Raw genomic sequence first — 20,830 nt, forward strand, 5'->3', positions numbered from 1 at the left:
AAAACACCAGCAGTATTTTCTCAACACTTACTATGTGCCAGATATGACTTGCATGACTTACTTTACGTAACTAACCCCTGTATCCTTATAAGAACTCTGGGAGGAAATACTCGGATCATCCCCATTATACAGATTAGGGGTTTGAGGCAGAGAGAGGAAGCCAGTGGATGTAAGGAGTTCAGCCAAGGTTTTATACATAGGTCTGAGAGTAGAAGGCACTGGGAGAACACCAGCCCCAGCTATTATTATGAGAGTAACTTCATGTTGTTGTAGAAATGCCTAGCTTTCAGATTCTCCTATGTTTTGAATTGGTTCTGTCCAAATTTCTGGAAGAAAAAAACCAAACAAACAAACATAATGGATGTACCAAAAGAGTCATGGCAGGCAACATTTATTTTATGTTTGTACTTATTACTGTACAACTGTTGCATGAGTAAATAAAGGAATGTATATACTTTAGCACAGTTTACAAACAGAAAGAACTTTTTCTTTTATTTTATATCCTCCTTTAAACTCAAAATTCCTATGTTAAAGCAGAATAATAGGACAGAAAGAATACAAATGAATGACTTTTTATTCTACGAAATGAAGAATGTATTTTAATTTAATTCTTTTTATTAGAAGAACTGAATATCCAATCTTAACTTGGCCACAGCAATATATGCTTTACTGTTTTTATTATTTATCACCTTATTTTTAAGCCAGAAAGTTAACAAAATTTTCAAAGAGAAATATAGAAAATATTATAATAAATACTGAAGATCAGTCACATGGATTAAACAAGTGCTGATATTAAACTTTGTTCAGATCTTTTCTGACAAAATAAATCATCATAGAGAGAAGAAAAGTTCATCTTGCTCCTTTTCCTTTCTTTCTGAAAGGTGTCACAATCCTGAAGGTGATATAACCTTCCTATGTGTGTTCTAATATTTTAATGGTGTGTGTGAAACAACATGCCATATATTTATTCACATTTTAAAAGTTTATATAAATGGTACCATACTATAGACATTCTTTTGCCTTCACCCAACATTATATTTAGAGATGCAGCCATATTGATACATGAAGATCTGGTTGACTCACTTTGTCATAAAGTTGACTCATTGTAATGTTTCAGTCATCTGGTGCTTAGTATTATTAATTACTGCTTCCAAATAACTTTTAACATTTTGAAGATTTAATGCTAAAATGGTTTAACTATGGCTTTCAAGACATCTTTGTCATTTGTGTATAAAAATCCGAAGTTCTTAATATGTGATACTCTACCAATTCTGTTTATGTTTTAGTTTTTTTTCCTATTAGAAAAGTATTTCTTTTACTAGCTATAAGGATCTTGCTAACTAATGGGACTTGTGGGTTTTTTAAACTGCTTTTGCTGTAATACAATAAGTGAAATCTGTTTTATTTACCCATGGATGAAATGCTGACTATTCCCAAATGCAATGTAAATACTGCCTTCGAAATTACAAGATATAAAAACACTCTCATTTGGCCCATGTCGATTGCTTAGATTTCCTTCAAAAATCATGAGGGAAACTTAAAGAAAAAGGATTTTCTCTAATTTTCTCCAAAATTCTAGTTAATTCTAGCATTTCTTTAAGGTAAAAGAAATATCAATATGCATTAGTAAGATTTATAGACATAGAATCTTTTATAACTTATTTTCTTAAGGGAGTAGATGACTCCTCCAGCTCAGTTGGGGAAGAAAGTAGAGATAAACTAGCCTTTGGTGGGCATATCTGAGTAAATGCAAGACTGTGTAAGCCTCCCAGGTCAAAAGTGCAGTGCATATTTGCAGATGGGGAAATTGAGGTCCACTTATGTCAGGCAACTTAATCAAGATCACATAGTGATTGCAGAGCTAGATTCAAACTCTTTTCTCTTGAATTCCAAAACTATACTGTCTACAAGAAAAAGAATCGAGAAAACCTACCTAACCTGTTTGACACAGAAATAGCAGTTTCATTTATTCCACTAATATTTACTGGGATCCTTTTATGTGACTTAAAGGGACTGATCTTAGAAAAGCAAGGAAGAGGGGTGCTTGGGTGGCTCAATCAGTTAAGCATCTGACTCTTGATTTCAGCTCAGGTCATGATCTCAGGGTTGTGAGATCAAGCTCTGCTTTGGGCTCTGCGTTCAGCGGGGAGTCTGCTTGAGATTCCCTCTCTCTCTACTTCTTCCCTCTCCCCATTCACTCTCTTCTCTCAAATAAAAAATAAAGATAAATAAAGAAAAAGAAGGAGCACCTGTGTGGCTCTGTCAGTTAAGTGTTTGCCTTCGGCTCAGGTCATGATCCTCAGGTCCTGGGATTGAGCCCCGCATCTGGGCTCCCTGCTCCGAGGGAAGCCTGCTTCTCCCTCTCCCTCTGCCTGCCGCTCCCCCTGCTCAAGCTTACTCTCTCTCAGTCACTCTCTCTCGCTTGCTCTTTCTCTCTTTCAAAGTAAATTTTAAAAAAAGAATGAAAAAGAAAGAAAAGAAAAAAGAAAAACAAGGAAGACACAATATCAATCCAGAGAGAGAAAACAGGTTGTTTGGAAATGGCAAAGATTCCTTGAGTAATACCATGAAAGTGACTATTTAATTAGATATCTCTATCTTGCTATGCTATCTTAACATTGTTTACCAAGTAATTACCTTTCTGGTCACCTAACCATGCCAATTAGATTAAACTGAATGGGATAATAGGAGTAAAGATGCTTTGTAAATGACATAATCTTTGTAGTCATTTGCTGTTATTACTAATTATTCTATAAATTTAGAAGTGAATATTTCAAACCTAATACATGTAATTCTAAATGTAGAGCTTGGTGTATGTATCTGAAGTTCAAGAGTCTTACTACTTCATGTAATAACATCTCTTTGACACAAAAGCCCCGTGTAAACACTACAATGAGATGAACAACCCTGACAATTGGTTGATTTTCAGCCTCTACTACCCATTAGAGGTATATTTTTTTACCCCCTTAAGCCTCATAGCAGATAATAACAGGACCAAGCTGGTTCCTGTCCAGAATGTGATCACTTCTCATTATCTCTACTTGTGTCATTCAAGTCCACTCTCATCTTGACCAGTGCGGTAGCCTCCTGCGCCCAGTCTTGCTCTCCTATAGTCTGTTGTTCACAGAATGTGACCTTTTTATAAATCTTAATCAACTGATATGACTCCTCTTTTCAAAATCCACCAATGGCTGCCCATAATATTCAGAATAAGTCCTAGGCTCCTACTGTTGCCAGCAAGGTGCTCTACAAGCTGACATCTTTTACCTCCCTGACATCATCTCAACATCCTTTCCCCCCACTGAGGACAGAGACTGGTGACATTCTGAGCTGTGTCTAGAACAGTGTCTCCATCTTGGTGGACCCTCACTTGCTAAAGGACTGAATAGGTATGCAGGGTTACTGCACACGATGTCTTTAATGAACGTCAGTGATGGTTGTATGCCCTTTTAAGGGTCCTTTCAGTTTGTCTTAATAGAGTCAATTGCTTCTGGAATGCTGAGGAGCTTTCATGCATGATCTTGACACATGATTTTATAGCATTATGATAAAACTTTATTCTACTGGGGCGCCTGGGTGGCTCAGATGGTTAAACGTCTGCCTTCGGCTCAGGTCATGATCCCAGGGTCCTGAGATCGAGCCCTGCATCGGGCTCCTGGCTCAGCAGGGAGCCTGTTTCTGCCTCTCCCCCTGCTCATACTCTCTCTTTCTGTATCTCTCTGTCTCAAATGAATAAATAAAATCTTAAAAAAAACCTTAATTCTATTGATATATAATCTTGAATCTTAATTTATAGTACCAAAACTACAAAGACAAATTAAGCACAAATCAGCTGGGTAGAAATAAAAAATCCATTTTAAGAGCAGAAAGTACTTATTTTATAATTACATGCCATCCTTTATCTAAAGAACAATATCAAGACTTGCTACAGCCTGGGGCGCCTGGGTGGCTCTGTCGGTTACGGTTACGGTTACGGTTACGGTTACGGTTACGGTTACGGTTACGTGTCCAACTCTTGATTTCAGCTGAGGTCATGACCTAGGGGTCCTGAAATCTAGCCCCACCTCAGGCTCTGTGCTCATCGGGGGGGTGTGCTTGAAGATTCTCTTTCTCTCCCTCTGCCCCTCCCTCCACTCACGATAAATAAACAAATAAATAAATAAATAAATCCTTAAAAAACAAAAAGACTTGCTACAACCCCATATTGCTTAGATTTTGCTTTATCCTCAGAACAGATGTATATCTTTTCATCACTCACTGATGGGTGAATTTTAGCCCTTAAGACAATTTTCTGTAAAATAGGCTGACTTTTTTTCTTTTATTTTTACAATATTCCTTAGAGCAGCACTTGATGAATGTTTATACTGTTGAGAACACTTGGCAAGAGAAAGACAGTCAGACCACAATACCCTCAACAGTTAGGGAAAAGAGAAAGAAAACCTGGTATTTTCACCATCCTCTCTGAAAATAAGTACCTTGACTTATGCTGATTACTATCTGATCAGCACTCAGGTCTGGCCCATGGCCCTCTCTCTGTGTGAGTAATTTTAAAGGCAGATTAAACATTCTAAAAATAAACTATTGGTAAATGAGGCTATCTGATGTTTCCTTTATGAAAGCCTCTTCTCATCTGTCTATCAGCTGGCCGTTATACTCCGACCCCAAATTGTTCTGCCTCTTACTGAGCAAAAACCTATTCCAGGGGTGAGGTTTTAAAGAAAGACGTTTCATGGTTAACTAGAGACAGAAAAAAGGAGAATTGCCCACATACTGTGGCAGGAGTTAAAATAACAATAACAGTCCTCCTACTTAACAGGCTGACTCATAAGCACATTCTACTGATTCCTCGGCAATTCCAAGCAGATTGTTTGGGCTACAATTCTGTAGGCAGAGGTGGGCACCACCTGCTGCAAAAGGCTCTAGTTCTTGTCAGGGGGGTGCTATTAGTAAGTCTTGCCTTTTAACAGTTTGGCCAAATGGAGATGGGAAAAGACAGCAATTTGGTGCTGATGAGCACTTTTTCTAATGCTTAGACTCTAAAAGAATGATTATTATGCATTTAGTTCTTTTGCTGGCCATGAGTGTAAGTCATTTAAAGGAAACTTCCTGTGGAAGGTCTTAAGAGTCAAATCTTGTTGGATATTTGCCTTCAGAAAAGTCTTGACAATCAGTTGCAGTAGCCTTATCTCCGTCAATTTGGGAAAGGAGTTGAAGCCAATGGAAATCTAACTTTTTGCTTAAACAGAGGAAGGAAAATGATGTGGTTACCAAGGTACCTCATAATCCAAGGGCTGGACACCCTTATTCCCTCTGCCTGGCCTCCAGTACCTTTCCCTGAGCCTTTCGGTGCCCTTTGATGAGTTGCCCTTTTCCTGACACTTTCACAACCGGCCTCTCCTGCATGCTGGCACCACGTGACTTGTTTTTCATATACATCAGATCATTTCTTTTTCCTACTTAAAAATTTCCTATAATATAAAGTATCCAACTCAGTAAAGACCCTTCAAAACTGGGCTCAAAGCAACCATTTCTAGACAATCTAATTCCTCTGTCCTACTTAGTTGCCCTTCCTTCATTCTAACCACGGCAGAAACTTGTTTCTTCTTTAACTTACTTATTTCTCTTGGTAAGCCATGTTTTTCTCACGTTGCTCTTGTCTTTGTTATTTCTGCAAGTCTTGCCTAAATATCCATTGTCCCCTTGTCTGACGTAGAAAAGCTATGTGTTTTCAATCCATATGTCATTCCTTCTCCAGCCCCCCCCCCAAAATGATATTAAGTGTGCTTTGGGGGGAGAAGGGGCTTTCATAGCACTTTAAGTGTATCTAAACTACAGAAAAGGGAAACACCTAGGTGGCTCAGTCTGCCTTCAGCTCAGGACATTATTTCAGGATCCCGGGCTCAGCAGGGAGTCTGCTTCTCCCTCTTCCTCTCCCTCTGTACATGCTGTCCCTCACACTGTCTCTCAAATAAATAAAATCTTAAAAAAAAAAAAAACTACAGAAAAAATCATCTTGGTGTGTAATTATTTCCATCTCTGGCTTTCTCCCCAGCTCTGAGAAGTCCTCAAAAGCAAAAGTTTTGTCTTTGCCATATTTGTGCTTCCAGGACCGTGTCATCAGATTTGAAACAAAATAATATTTTAATCAATTGCTATTAATAGATAATAACAATAATGAATAATGAGTAAATAATGATTGGAAGAGGATGTGGCCAATAAATGAGAGATCAAGGAGGGGGAAAAGATTCGGGTTGTAGCCCTAGGTAGCAGATTTACAAAATGGGTTTTAAGGTGGCAGTGGTTGCTTTGTTGTCATTTCTTTTGTGTGTATGATTGCTGCTAACAACAGTAGGTTTATAGTCACAACAGTAGGTTTATAGTCAGAAAGTAAAGAGAGGAGAAAGCGAACACCGTGAGTCCCCAAGGAGACAAGTTAGGAAACAAAGCTTTGGAGGAGGCAGGAAAAGCTATGTTAAAAGACAAACAGATTAATATTAACAAAAACGGGGGCCACCTATCCCTCTAAGGAAATGTGAAGCCAGTGAGGGAGGATGAAAAGCCTGGGGAGACCAAAGTAGAGGATGTGTCAACGCTTCTATCTTCTACCATCTTCAGGAAAGACAGACCTTCCACTTTGTCCTTGGCAAACATGAGACTGTCCTAAGATTCTCTGAAAGTGACTGCAAATTCTATCTCCACCTTGGCCGCAAGACAGATGTTACAAGAGCACCGAGGGAAAGGCTTGTCCCTCTCTGCTCCAGCCACACCAGAAAGTGGAGGGGCATCAAGTGGGTGATTGTGGAAGAGCAGGAAATGCTCCTTGCTCAGTTTTGTCTACCAGCTTCCGCCATTCCAACACCCACAAGTTGTCCTCGTTGCTGCCAGGATTTGCAGTGTAGGTCATAAACGGAGTTTCATTTAACTATATTACTTCTATTGGTATCATCCTTTTTTTTTTTTTCCTAATCTCATCATACATTTCTTCAAACCAAGTATATTAGTTAGGATGGATCTAATTGCTAAAACAAATAGATGCAGAAATGTATCATCACTTTATTTCTTGCTCACTTAACAGTCCTGCCTGGGTGTTTAGGTTGGGAGCCTGTCTGTCCTTCCCATAGTCAATCAGGGCTAGAGATTTGTGGGATTCCTTTCAGACAATGGGATCTTTCCATTCATGGTTTTACTTTGTCATTGTCTCCATCCAACTGGTAGGGGGGCAAAGACCAAGGAGGAGCACATGGGAGTTGTAGAAGAACCAAACTTCCATTGGTTAGAGCTAAATCATATGACCACACCTAACTGTAAGGATAGATAAGAAATATACTCCTGCTCTGTGCCCAGGAAAAAGAAGAGATTCTGATGAACTGCTAGCAGTCTCTGTGATACCAAAGGAAAATCTGTCTCCAGTATAAATATGTTTGAACATTTGGATCAAATAATTCAAACCCTGGTGAGAATAGATGCCAATCATACCACAGAAACAAAACTGTGAATCATAATCTCAGTACCATGTTAAAATAGTAAATGTATTTGATATATCAGTTTATCAAAGTTAATTTTTACAGTACTACACAAATAAGATATTTTCTAAAACCTTCCTTATAGAAATAAGCATTGTATCCAAGAGGATAATGGCAAAAAAAGCATAGTGCCCAAAACTGCTTAGTTTTTTTCAATAACTTTTTTTTTAAGATTTTGTTTATTTATTTGAGAGAGAGAGAGCACAAGAGGAGGGAGGGTCAGAGGGAGGAGTAGACTTCCCACTGAGCTAAGAGCCCCATGTGGGACTCGATCCTGGGACCCTGGGATTATGACCCGAGCCGGAGGCAGACCTTTAACCGACTGAGCCACCCAGGCGTCCTTTTCAATAACTTCTTGCTAAGTGAATCAGTTGATTAATTAATAGATGGAGAAAGCTTCATTGGGGAACAAAATAAATGCTTGTACTTTAATGAATTTCTAAAATTCATTATAAAAAGACATGATTGGGATAGTCAAAACTCATTTTGAACAAAGAAGGATGTTCCCTTTTAAAGAAAAATAATGAGTAAAGGTAAAATATTGAGGGGGAAAAACCCACAGTTTGTACTTTTGCAAAAATTTTTAAAGAATTTTTATGTTTTGATGAACTCACAAATAATCATGTGTAAGCCTCATAGTATATTTTGTATTTGTTCCATGTATTTATTTGGAGTAAATATTGCTATTTATATGTAGGGCAGCAGTGCATCTATTTTTTTATGAGTGGAGTATTGTGCCACAGTGTTGCATAAAAGCCATTCTATCAGCTAAATATTCTATAAAATCAACTTATCTGCTAAATAATTTTGTCATGGACTTTCAGTTTCCTCTGACTATGGGATGGTTGGGTGTGTGAAAATACTGCATCACAGTAAAGGTATGATCACTGGTTTTTCCTGGGAGGTTAAAACTCCTTTTCCCCTTTGAGAATAGGTAGCAATTTGATCAAGTTCTCATGGCACCAGAGAGCAGTTAAAATGAAGAAACCCTAATAAAACCGGCCTTTTCTACAAGCATAGAAAGAAAGGTAGTCTGAGGTTTCAGCCTGTGTGGGAAGAATGGGAAATGATGAACAAAAATCCAACACGGCTGAACCCGGAGGCCGATTCCTTCCGTGTCTCTGTCACATCGTTTTTCCTGAGAGGTAGAATGATTTACTTAAACCTGCTAATTTCTTGCGATAAAATTTTTTTTTACTCTTTTTCCCTTCTCACCCACCCCCTGCACTTCCTTTTAATGAACGTCAAGGACTCCAGTTGTACCATGTGCTTAGTAATTACTACCGAAGGCAGTTTGAGCGTGAGACAGTTGCAGACTCTGTAAGAGAAATTTAGAATTCACTAAAGCAAATACTTTAGTGAGGGGGTGCCAAAGCTTGAGTCATTTAAAACCATTGTGAACAGAGCTCTAGGAAAAATCCGGTCGTAATCAATCCCGAATAAAAAGCAAAGGACCAAAACAATCAAAAAGACCTTTTTCCAGAACAGACTGCTGTGATACTAGAAAGTTCTTGCCACTGGGAAGCAATGTGTACATCTTCTTGTTTTTACTTCTTGTGTTCCTTTTCAGCATGTGTTTACAATCAAAGTTGGTCTTGTTTTGGGAACCTAAGAATTCTAAAGGAAACTTTGTTTTATAAAGCACCCTGAACAGCATTTGCATTTTCTCGGAGTTCACCTCCTTGGAGATGCCCCTCTGACCATCCTGTCAAAAATAATGCCTTCCTCTTGCCTTACTGTCTTCTTCTCATGTTCAATTTTAGATTGAATATATTAAATGTAGTAATTAAAATGAAAATAAAGTTAATATGCTTATATGAAATATGACATTTTATATTTTAATTAGGGTTTGGGTTACTATATGATCACTTCATTAAAATGTGACTCTCAAGAGGATAGGAATTTTGTACGACCTGTGGCATTTTGAGAGATGCCCCCCCCCGCCGTGTGTCAATATAAATATCTTGTATCTTCCCCCATCTCCAATCCCATTGCTACCTTTATTCAAACTCTTAGTTGCTCACTCACTAATTATTGCATTATTGACCGTCTACCTACTTTTCCTGTTTCTGATCGTAACTTTCTGCCACCCTTTCTCCGACTCATCTTATCAGCATATGTTCAAAGTTTCTCAGTGGAATGCCATTAATAACAATACAAGTTATGCTGCGCAGCCTGACAAGCAGGGTATCTCATCATCTAGATGCTTGCCTCTCTTGGCAGCATCTTCTACTACCCTTGTTTCTGGCATCCCAAAGCATCCTTGTTTTCCAGCACATTTCCAGCTGTCTCACCACATCTCTGCACATCTCTGCATTGTTGTTTTTGTGTGTAGAATTGTGCCCTTGCCACCATGAATATAACATTGAAAGCAAGTTTGTCATTCTGAAGCCTCCCATGAATTTCCGATTCCTGATTTCTTGGTAACTTCCATTAATTCCTGTTATACCTCTATTAAAGCATTTATCGAATTGTCACCTAAATATATGTGGACATGTTCGTTTCTATCAGTGGCTCCTGAAGGACAAAAGTGAGTCTTTTTTTTTTTTTTAAAGATTTTATTTATTCATTTGAGACACAGAGATACAGAGAGAGAGAGCATGAGCAGTGGGAGAGGCAGAGGGAGAGGGAGAAGCAGACTCCCGGCTGAGCCAGGAGCCCGATGTGGGGCTCGATCCCAGGACCCCGGGATCATGACCTGAGCCGAAGGCAGACGCTTAACCATCTGAGCCACCCAGGCGCCCCGTGAGTCTTGATAGTATCTGCATATCCTCAGCGTCTAAGAACCATGCCTGTGACATAATAGGTGTTCAATACATATTGTTAAATTTCACCATCAGAGGAGAAAATTTTCTGATCTCATATTTCTCTCTTTTATGGCCCATGCTTAAGGTACTTGCCCTCACTTTTTATTTTCTTGTAGATAAGGATGAGGGAGGTAGTCTCTGTCTTATTTGTAAAGTATTCCTGAAAGACTTTTATTCTTTCCTAAGAAATGTTGGTGTCCTTTACATTTCAGGTCTGTGGTTTCTCAAAGGAGATGTGACTTTGTCTCATAATTTGTATTATCCTGAGTTTACCAAGAAAATATTTATGTTTAACTGAAATGTTTGTTTCCTTTTGTCTCAGATTAAAAAGCCAGACATGGGATATAGTTTTAGTTGTAATATTTAATTCTAATTTATTTTTTAAGTTAAAACAAAGAGAGAAAAATGTTAAAAAAAAAGATGAAATTAAATCTTGCTACTTAGAAATTCTCAGCCAAATGTCCACTGGAAATACGGATCTCATGTCACAGTAAAGAATAATTGTTTATAGCCATTTTCTTGGAGAAAAGCAGTTATCTAGAACATTTTTGTATCACTGAATTTCTTGATTCCATCTTGAGTTCACATTTTTTACATAGCTCAACTCTGAAATTCCTAACTTAAATTTGGAGAATTTCCTCTCTTTGATTTACCTCCTATTTTAGCTAAAATAAAAAATTGAAAAAGTCAAAGAAGCAAATCTTTTGGTCCCATACTTTGTTGGGTAAAGATATTGCTTTTTCCATCTATTTCTGTCACACATTTTTCAAAGGTCTCACCTAGGATCAAGAGAACTGGCCCTCAGGGTACTTGGATGGCTCAATCAGCTAAGCATGCAGCTCTTGCTTTTGGCTCAGGTCATAATCTCAGGGTCATGAGATCGAGCCCCATGTCAAGTCCCATGTCAGGCTCTGTGCTCAGTGGGAAGTCTGCTTGAGATTCTCTTTCTTTCTCTCTCAAATAAATATTTTAGATGGTAGATGATAGATAGATAGATAGATAGATAGATAGATAGATAGATAGATAGATAGACGATAGAACTGGCCCTAAGTGTAGATGAGTGGTCTACTAGTACTTGGTTTGGCCAAATGGAGATCTATGAGCCATGCTCTAAAAGTCTTATGCCCACGCTCTCTATTCCGACGCTATATCCTAACATTTCTCTTTGATAACAGTACATCACATTCGTTATAGGCTTTCAGAAATTATAAGAAAAACATTTTTCATTTTACTTATCAATGTTTAAACATTTTGAGAAACCTTAAGTAGATTTTGTGGTTTTTTTCTTTGTTTTGAACCAAAGGCTCAATATACAGCCTTTAAAAAGACCATGTAGAAATAGTCCATATGCTTTCCCATTGTTGAGAAGCCATTTCTTAGTCTATATATTTACTTCTGGTACCCAAGTTCTTCAGCATGGAATTAAAAAGAATTTCAAAAAATAGTTTAGAGATTAACACTGGCAGAGACAGGAAGATTCTCCAGATTTTCCTATTCATTGCTTCTATAAAAATATTTTCAGATGACTTCTTGGACTTACATATCAAAACTCTAAAAATTACAGAGTGCCAAAGGAAAGCTCAGACAGAACCTACCTAAATGAAGCAGATTTACTGCTGTCATGCTCTTCTTGCCTCAGTTCATCTGGAAACCCAGGAAGGTGAGGAGCAGTCCATAGTGACCTTTTCTTTTTCAGAGATGTTATCACCAGTAACACCTCTAGCCTGTCCAGAGATTTCTCTGCAACCCCTATCTGTCCCCATCTCTCTCCTCCTACTGCCATTAAAAAAGCATAAAGTTCCTATCCTTTATCACGTTAAAAATGTATTGGATTTAAATTAAAAGTAAGCACAATGAATATATTTAAAAAATTAATATACTTCAAAAATTTTGTGATTTTCCTAGAAATGTGTTCCATTTTAAAATGAATTTAACATTTTTTACATTTCAAATCATGTTTTTATTTGCTCTTGGCCAATGTTAAGTCTGCTGTTTGCCTGACTTGCCCATGATAAGTCAATTTTTATATCAAAATGTTTTACCTACGGGCCCACCATATAATATTGCCCCATGTGTGCCTACATTAAGTCCTTCACATATAAGACTGGAATATATTGTCTTTTTAGAAAAATTTATCATTGTGGATATTTGTTGACTTGAGTATTTTTTCCAGCTCCATCTTTTACCTTCTCATAAACATAGACAAATCATACATTTCAGTCCTGGAGGATTTGGCGAATTTATGTCACTTCATATCACTCCAGAAGTTTGGCAGAATACAAATAACAAGCCATAAAAATTGACCTGATTTCTAGAGTTCACTCCAGGGCACACAAAGGTATGTCTGGTCAGGGAGAGAAGTCAAACGGTATGTGAAGACAGTTGGATCAGACCTGAGTTAGGAGGGAATTCCAAATGATGAGACCCAACTCAACTGATGGAGTGAACAAGGCTGTTTTCAACGTGGAGTCCCCCCGAGTCACCATCACAGCTAGAGCGGTGGCATAGCACAACATAGCTCACGGGCTGCCTGAAATCCAAGAGAAAGGAAAAAAAAAAAGAAAGGAGAAATTGATCTTCTGTATATGACTCACACTTTATTCTTATATGACTCGTTTACTTTTCTCTAGAAGAAAATTAATATTAACTAGATGTGGGGCTCTCCATGAATATAGACAGTTAATATACTTTAGAATGCATGTAATGCAAATATTTTGTATTCTTCCATTTTTTTCTTTCTAAATACATATGACTCATAGCACCTGCTACGTCCTCTCTCATTGCCTTTACTGTGTTATCTTGTAACCTATATTTTTCACCCATATCTGCCTTCCTCAGTATAGTGTGAACTGCTTGTGGTCAGAATCCATAACTTAATCATCGTTGTATTCCAAATGCCTAACAGGATTTCTGGTATAAAGCTGGTATTCAATAAATGTTGATTGAATAAGATACCAGAAAGCATAGTAAAACAATTGATGATTGATAATGATCTGAAAATTAGATGAAGCCTCAATACATACACACTAAAGTAGTTTATTATAAACAGTGCCTCTCAAGGAAAAATCTAGATCTTCAGTCGTGTGGGCTCTGACTTTTTCTCAACATTCTTCATTTTTTTGTTTGAATATCTGATCAGATGAATGCAGACCTGACCAGACTCATGTCTCTGTAACCTGCGGTAACATCTCAAAAAAAAAAAAAAAAAAAAAGAGCAATAATAATAGTAATTCCATCTTACATTGCACATCAAAAATCAAGTGAAATATTTTCTAACACTGTATAGTTCAATGAAAAAGAGCTCTTCAGAGGTATTAGCTGAATGCTAAGGGAGCCTACTTCTCCCTCTCCCTCTGCCATCCTCCCTGCTTGTGCTCTCTCATTTTCTCTCGCTGTCAAATAAATAAATAAAATCTTTTTGAAAGAAAGAAAATAAGGTAAATTTCTTTCAAAATGGCATAAAACATAATATTTTTATCGTTTCCCTTCTTACAACAAACAGATGGATGTAAGTAGGTAGATGATACATAAAATAGAGAAACTTCATAAGGCATTTTGTTAAAAGAAGAAGGTATGGTTTCTTTTAATTAATTAAGTTTTTGAACATAGAATCCAGGCTCTCATTTGAATCCCAGTCATAGTAGCACAGTCCAGGCCTACAGGTTCCTTTCCTAAAGGGACTGTCTCTAAGAGATGTTTTATCTATACTCATGCATCCTTCCAGTTCACTTCTAGTACCACTGCAGGATCAATCATTCTACAAAATATGCTTGGTTATGTCACTCCTTTCTCTCACAGCTTTCATGGGTGTTCTGTGGCCTTTCCGACAGAAGCTAGGCATGGCTTCCCACCTCCTTTGACAATTCTGCCATTGTCTTCTTGTTGGGCTCATTTCCCCATATCCCACTTCACTTCTGGACCATAGTGAACAATCATGGGCTTTATACATGTTCCTCGTTCATTTGTTTAGTAAACATTTGTTGTTGAGCCTACTTTGTGCCCCACACTGTACCAGGTGCTGGAGGTGCAGAGGTGAATTAAACACAGTCCTCTCTCCAGGAGCCCATAGCCTCCTGCAGAAGACAAAATAGGGAGGAGCATTCAACACAAAGTGGAAACTGGAGTTTCAGGATGCCAAGGTGATGCCTAGGCTGAGTCTTAAAAAATGAGATGTGATCCTCCGTGCTCATTCTTCCTATACAGATTCCCCTCTTTTCTTTGGCCAGCACCTACCTGTCCTTCAAATTCAGCTCACGAGTTACTTCCTCCTGGAAGGGGCTGTTCATGTCCCTCTACAACTTCCTATCTATTTTTTTTTTCGTCTTTGTGAAACATTTTACTGGGGGAGGTTCACACATTCTGACCCTGTCTTAGGCCAGAGAGTGATGAGAGGATGGTAGGAGCTCTGGGACCCTGAGGTGTCTCAGATGGAAGCTGCAAGAACCATGTCCAAAGGCCTGCTCCTTGGTGACTCAGTTTTCCCTTTTATGAAATGGGACAGTTATGTTCCCTTCCAGGTTAGAAACACTGTTTGATAAAAGTGGGGCAAAAGCCACAAGAAAGAGGTTCTCCACCCCCCAGAACCTGCCCCAAAGTCCCTACCACATACCGTGGAGCCAGAAAAAGGGAATTTGTCCAAGAAACCCTGTCACCCAGTGGTCCCTGCTGGGGGGATGGGAAGAGTGCAGCTCTCTCTGAATACCTGGAAGCTGGGGCAGGGACAAAGGGAGATGCTTGTCTGGACAACATCTTGACTTTCCAGGATACAGCTTCCTGTCTTATTGGCATGTACCATGCTGTATTTTTGTTGTTGGTTTGTCTGTGAGATCCTTTAGCAAAAGGGCTGTATATTTTTCTTGTACCTTCAATGCATCCATTCCTTATTGCCTGTTACATAGAGCCTTTCCGTTAATGTTTTAGAGACAGCTTTCAGTTACTTGTTTAATGAATTAAGATTTGTAATCTTAGAATTGAAAAGCATTTTAGCAGTCATAAAAGCTACTGTTCCATCAGTCAAAACAACAATTGATTCTATAATAGTCATAATAGGGTGGACTTTTGGCTTTTGCTTAAAGACATCACTGTCAAGGAGTGCATTAGGTTCAAAGAAATACAGATAAATTCTGTGACATTATATGGCAAGTCCGTATACTTACAGTATCTGGAATAAGATTTTAATCTAAACAGGTTAGAGGCAGCATCACATGGCTTGCATTGTGGAAGGAGAATTGTTCATCAAAGATAAAGGAACTGAGTAGATCAGATAAAGTATTAGGAAGCAGGATAAATGATATCTTGTTTATAATTCGCCAGGTTTTCATCCTTCCTTCTGTCTTAAATAGCTAAAAGCAGATTCCTTTTATGGAAAACCATAAAGTCATTATTTTTTGCTTATATCTTTCTATACCTCCTTCACTTCCAATTCTCCATCCTCCATTTATTTTCTTTTCATGATGACCATTTTCTTCTCCAGCATTGTTTGGTTGGTTTTTGTTTTCAATTCTAATAATTTATTTTGTGATATATAACACAGCCTTCAAGTTTTCCTAAGTCATGGCTCTGTTCCCACTCCTATAAAGAAATCTCTCAAGCATCTTTTCCTCAAGTACTGGTCATTGTTTTTAGATCATAGCCACTTGAACACCCGGCCAGTGCCTTCCTAATATGTGGATCTTAGGTGTCCGGAACCAAAGGATCTTTACTACATACATGGTAGTGCAAGTAAATACTTAGATCTAATTTTTCCTTGGGAATGTCTATAATTCCATAGACACATGGAATTGGTACCCAAAAGAGATTTCTCTGACATGTCTAAAATCAGATTTCAAACTGGAAAAAACTTAAGACAAAATCATTGTCTAAAATCCAAATTACAATTTCCCTGATGCTTTAATTCATGCTTATTTAAAGAAGTCTTCAGTGCAATTATTATGACTGAATTTCTCCTTGTATAGAAAAGAAAAATATTGATATAAGGATCAAAATGTATTTGTTCAATGCTTTGTAGTTTATTTCATGCTTGTGAAACTAACACTTGGGTTTAGTGCCATGCCTATGTTGACAAACCTAGTAAGTGGGGGAGCCAGGATTCCAGCCCTAATTTTCTGGTTGGAAATCTATTATTTATTTTACCATATCTCAGTACCTAAGTGCTGATCCTTAGCTAAATATCATCAGTAAAGGCTAAAGCTTTAGAGCATTTTAAGTAGTATTTATTTCTGATGTGTTTTAGCCTTCTTATATACTGTGAATGAGGGATCAGAAATAATGTAGAGTATGAAATAGAGGTTGTACACCATGGTCACATAAAGTGTCTTACCCAGTTCAGTATGGTAGATTATTATCAATGGAACAGGCTTATGAAATTAGTATTTTCTGGTTTGGTCTTTCTAGATTTTTTTTTTTTTTTTTTTTTGAGAGAGAGAGCACATGAGAGGGGGGAGGCTCAGAGGGAGAAGCAGACTCCCCGCCGAGCAGGGAGCCCGATGCGGGACTCGATCCAGGGACTCCGGGATCATGACCTGAGCCGAAGGCAGTCGCTCAACCAACTGTGCCACCCAGGCGCCCTCTGGTTTGGTCTTTCTAGTTGCAACCCATCCCACTAGTCTAACTACTTGGTTCTTCCTTGAGAACTTTGCTAGTTCAGAGCAAACGATGAGATGGATATTAGTGGATTTGGCTTCTCATTCCAGATTTTCCTAACAGTGTCTAACTTGGTCAAATAATTTACTCTCTATGGCCTCAGTTTTTCAATACGGAACAAACCACGTGCTGGATCCTACTGCTAAAAATGTTCAAATAAAAGGCATAAATAACAAATAATAGGTAGAGTTTATTGAGCACTTCCGACTTGCCTGGGATTGTGCTTTATTTCTATCTTTTATACAATTCCACAAATAACTTAACACTGGGTTTTGTACTCTGTGTTCAATGTCATGAGAAATAATTATGCAGCCATCACCTCTCTTCATACAAATTATTTATTAGTCATGGTGTGTAATGAAGAATGAATCATCCTTAGAGGTATTTTATAGTCAGCCTGAAAAGAACAGAGAAGACACGAAACAAATACCTGGATTCTCAACTTATAACTTCCTCATGTCAGCAAGAACTTTTTCCTCAGTTTTGCATGGAAGACAAAGAGAAGGGATAGAAGGTTAAAGTCAGTTCATCAACAACTATTTAAGCTTTGAACTCAGCATTTGTAAGCAAAGATGTGGATTCTACATAAATTTCTAATACTGTTAGGGGCCAAAACAAAAGTTTCTGTTTTGCTGTACTGGTAGTAATAATATAAAGCATAATTGAGCCTATGCGGAAAAGGGAAACAGTATTCATTAATTGTATTATATAACTGGTTGTTTTACTCTTTTGTTCATTCTTGGATATGTAGCAGTACAAAATTACAATGCCAGTGTTTTTATTGAATTGGTACATTACATGATGACAGGGCAGAACATATCATAGAAAACATTCTAGAACCGTCTGTGCCAAGAGCATTATAAAAATGGAGACATGCCTATCTGGCACAGAGTGTATTTTTCCTTTAGATTTTCCAAGTTTTCATTGTTTCCCCTTTTGCCAATTTTTGAGAGTATTTAGTGTTGCCTAGTAATAACTATAATCAGTGACTATTTCTGAGCTCTGTGATCTTTTTAATATCGTAATCCAAAGAAAAACAGTGAGGTTTGTGGTTATATGGGAATCCTGAGAGAAAAAGTTCTACTCTACTAAATGCCATTTTCAGCATGTATCTAAATTATCTAGATATTAAAACATTCAATTACTTCCTTGAGAACTTTGCTAGTTCAGAATATCACATATTCACAACATGTTTATTACCCTACATCCATTTCTAAAATGGTCCGGTGGACAAAGAAAATTATAACTGGATTCAAAATATTTTAAGCAAATGTGCTTTTGTCCTAAACCATTATTGAATGCCAAGGAGTATCTAAAATAAATATTCTGAAGACAATTTGAAGATGTGGATAGACTGAGGACAAGTTACTGCTTTCAAAATACAAAGTAGATTTTACCACAAACAATGGGTAGTTTTAACTATTCTTCTGAGATATTTTTGCCTCCCTCAAGTTAGGAAGATTAGACACAACAGAAAACTGGTGTATTCCCAGGAAGCTGACTAAAAGCAGTCAGTCCTGTGATTGGACCCGATTGCCTCCTCATAAATGTACTAGACTGAGGAAGTGAAAACTTCAGCCTCTGTTTGTGAGAATGACCATGTGACCTATCAAGATTATTGTCTTAACCTTTTACTCCAGTCATTCTATAGGTTGTTTTGTGTGTGTATTTCTATCACTCCCTGTTCTTTTCTGAAATCCTATGCAGCAGGCTTTCCTGAAAGCATGAGTCTCCAAACTTTAGCATATCAGAATCACCTGTTGAACTTGTAAAATCAATTTCTAACCCCCATTTCCAGAAATTCTGATTTATTAGATCAATTACAGAGGTAATTGGCTGAAAACACTTCAAGGTACATTGGAACGGATGATCGCCAAAGACTGCGTCAGTTTCGTGATTTAAGTACCTTTTCTGAAATGGAATAAAATAGTTTATCTTAAAGATATTTCTAAACCTACATGTCTCATGGTCTCTGTTATGTATACTAGGTCTTACTCAGGTCTAGTTATCCGTTGCACTTGATATTATTTTTTATACATCCTTCAATGGAGTTAGAACTTGAGTGGTCAAATCCTAACCATTAGACCACCAGGAACACCTGGAGTTAGAATTTGAGTCCAAAGGTACCATGCCTGAAAATTAGATTCAAAACCATTCTCTTCTCACCCAGTGAGCTAGTGTTGGCCAAACATCCATAGCTGTCAGGACGTTTTTCCATGTGTTTATCTTGAGGTAGGGGATTGATGATTAATTCATTCAACATTCAGCAAATACTTGAAACCCATCTGAAGACTAAGTGACATTTTGGCCAGTTTATATATTACTATCATGTGTTAGTTGTGTGCATCTTACTTATGCATGACCCTTTTCAGACTTTGAAAGAGAAATATGAAAACCTCCAACTAAGTAGGTAGAAAATCAGAAAATGGTTTTTTTTTAGTACAATGTGTCTCTGCTTTGCGTCTTTAGCCCTGAGAAAAGAAATTCATCCGTAGCTCAGGAAGACAATAGAACTGTCAGGGACATTTCCTTCTAGGTATTTCTGCCTACTTTTTAAAATTGTGGAGAAATGGGGTGCCTGGGTGGCTCAGTCGTTAAGCATCTGCCTTCGGCTCAGGTCATGATCCCAGGGTCCTGGGATCGAGTCCCACATCGGGCTCCCTGCTCTGCGGGAAGCCTGCTTCTCCCTCTCCCACTCCCCCTGCTTGTGTTTCTGCTCTCGCTATGTCTCTCTCTGTCAAAAAAATAAATAAAATCTTAAAAAAAATAAAAAATAAAATTGTGGAGCAATGTACAGTTGTACCTTATTTTCTTCTGTCTGCAAGCCCTCAGGGCATATGCACTCAGGAACTTTTGTTTGATATGCTTAAATAAATATATCTATGTGCTTCTTGCTCTAAAGAACAGAAAGTATAGGAACTATCAGAGTTTAATCAGACTATTTTTTTGCTTGTTCAGTATTCCGGTAGTACAATATTCCAGTATTCCAACGATAGAGGTCCTAATGAAAATACTTCTCTTTTTAAACCAGCCTTTAAGTGCATTAAGTTTTAATGTGCATTTATAATAAATATATCTATGTGCTTCTTGCTCTAAAGAACAGAAAGTATAGGAACTATCAGAGTTTGATCAAACTATTTTTTTGCATGTACAATATTTCAGTAGTCCAATATTCCGGTAGTCCAATGATAGATGGAAGTCCAGATGAAAATGCTTCTTTTTAAACCAGTACTTAATGTGCACATATTAAACCATTAGGGAGAACCAACAAAAGTGTGGTTTTTGGCCACCTCAATAATAAGTCACTTGTCATTTTAAAGTTACAATTCACTTATTAGGAACATTTGCTTGAATGGTAATTAAAAGAGTATTGTAGGGAAGATAGATAAAAGAGAAATACTATTTTTATGGGTTCCCTGGGTGGCTCAGTTGGTTAAGCATCTGCCTTTGACTCAGGTCATGATGCCAGGGTCCTGGGATCAGGCCCTGCATCAGGCTCCCTGATCGGTGGGGAGTCTGTTTCTCCCTCTCCCTCTGCCCCTCCACCCCTCCGTCCACTTGTGCACGCTCTCTCTCAAATAAATAAAATCTTTTAAAAAAAGAGAGAGAGAAATACTATTTAAAAAAAAACTAAGTAATGTTAGATTTCCCAAGAAATCATATTTGCCATGAGAGTTTGTTAACCTATTAGCTATCGGAAAGATCTAGAATATTAAGTAAGGTCTTATAAATGTTTTGTGTGGAGAAAATTTAAGTCTGTTTTGTATTTTATTCACTTTACATACATGAGGGATAACATGAGAGCTACTGTGTGCTAAATAATAATATATAATTTTCTTAAAAGAGTGATACCTTAAA

General features: G+C 37.7%; 1 protein-coding gene across 6 annotated transcripts in view; it reads left to right on the forward strand.

Moving 5' to 3' along the window:
• The window catches only part of MAP2 (microtubule associated protein 2), a 280,194-nt gene that overhangs the window by 175,286 nt on the left and 84,078 nt on the right, over positions 1 to 20,830 (forward strand). The window lies entirely within an intron of this gene.

The sequence above is a fragment of the Mirounga angustirostris genome, unplaced genomic scaffold (genome assembly GCF_029215605.1).
Source record: "Mirounga angustirostris isolate CCGP_5_RB_7025 unplaced genomic scaffold, mMirAng1.0.hap1 SCAF_3, whole genome shotgun sequence".
NCBI lineage: Eukaryota > Metazoa > Chordata > Mammalia > Carnivora > Phocidae > Mirounga > Mirounga angustirostris.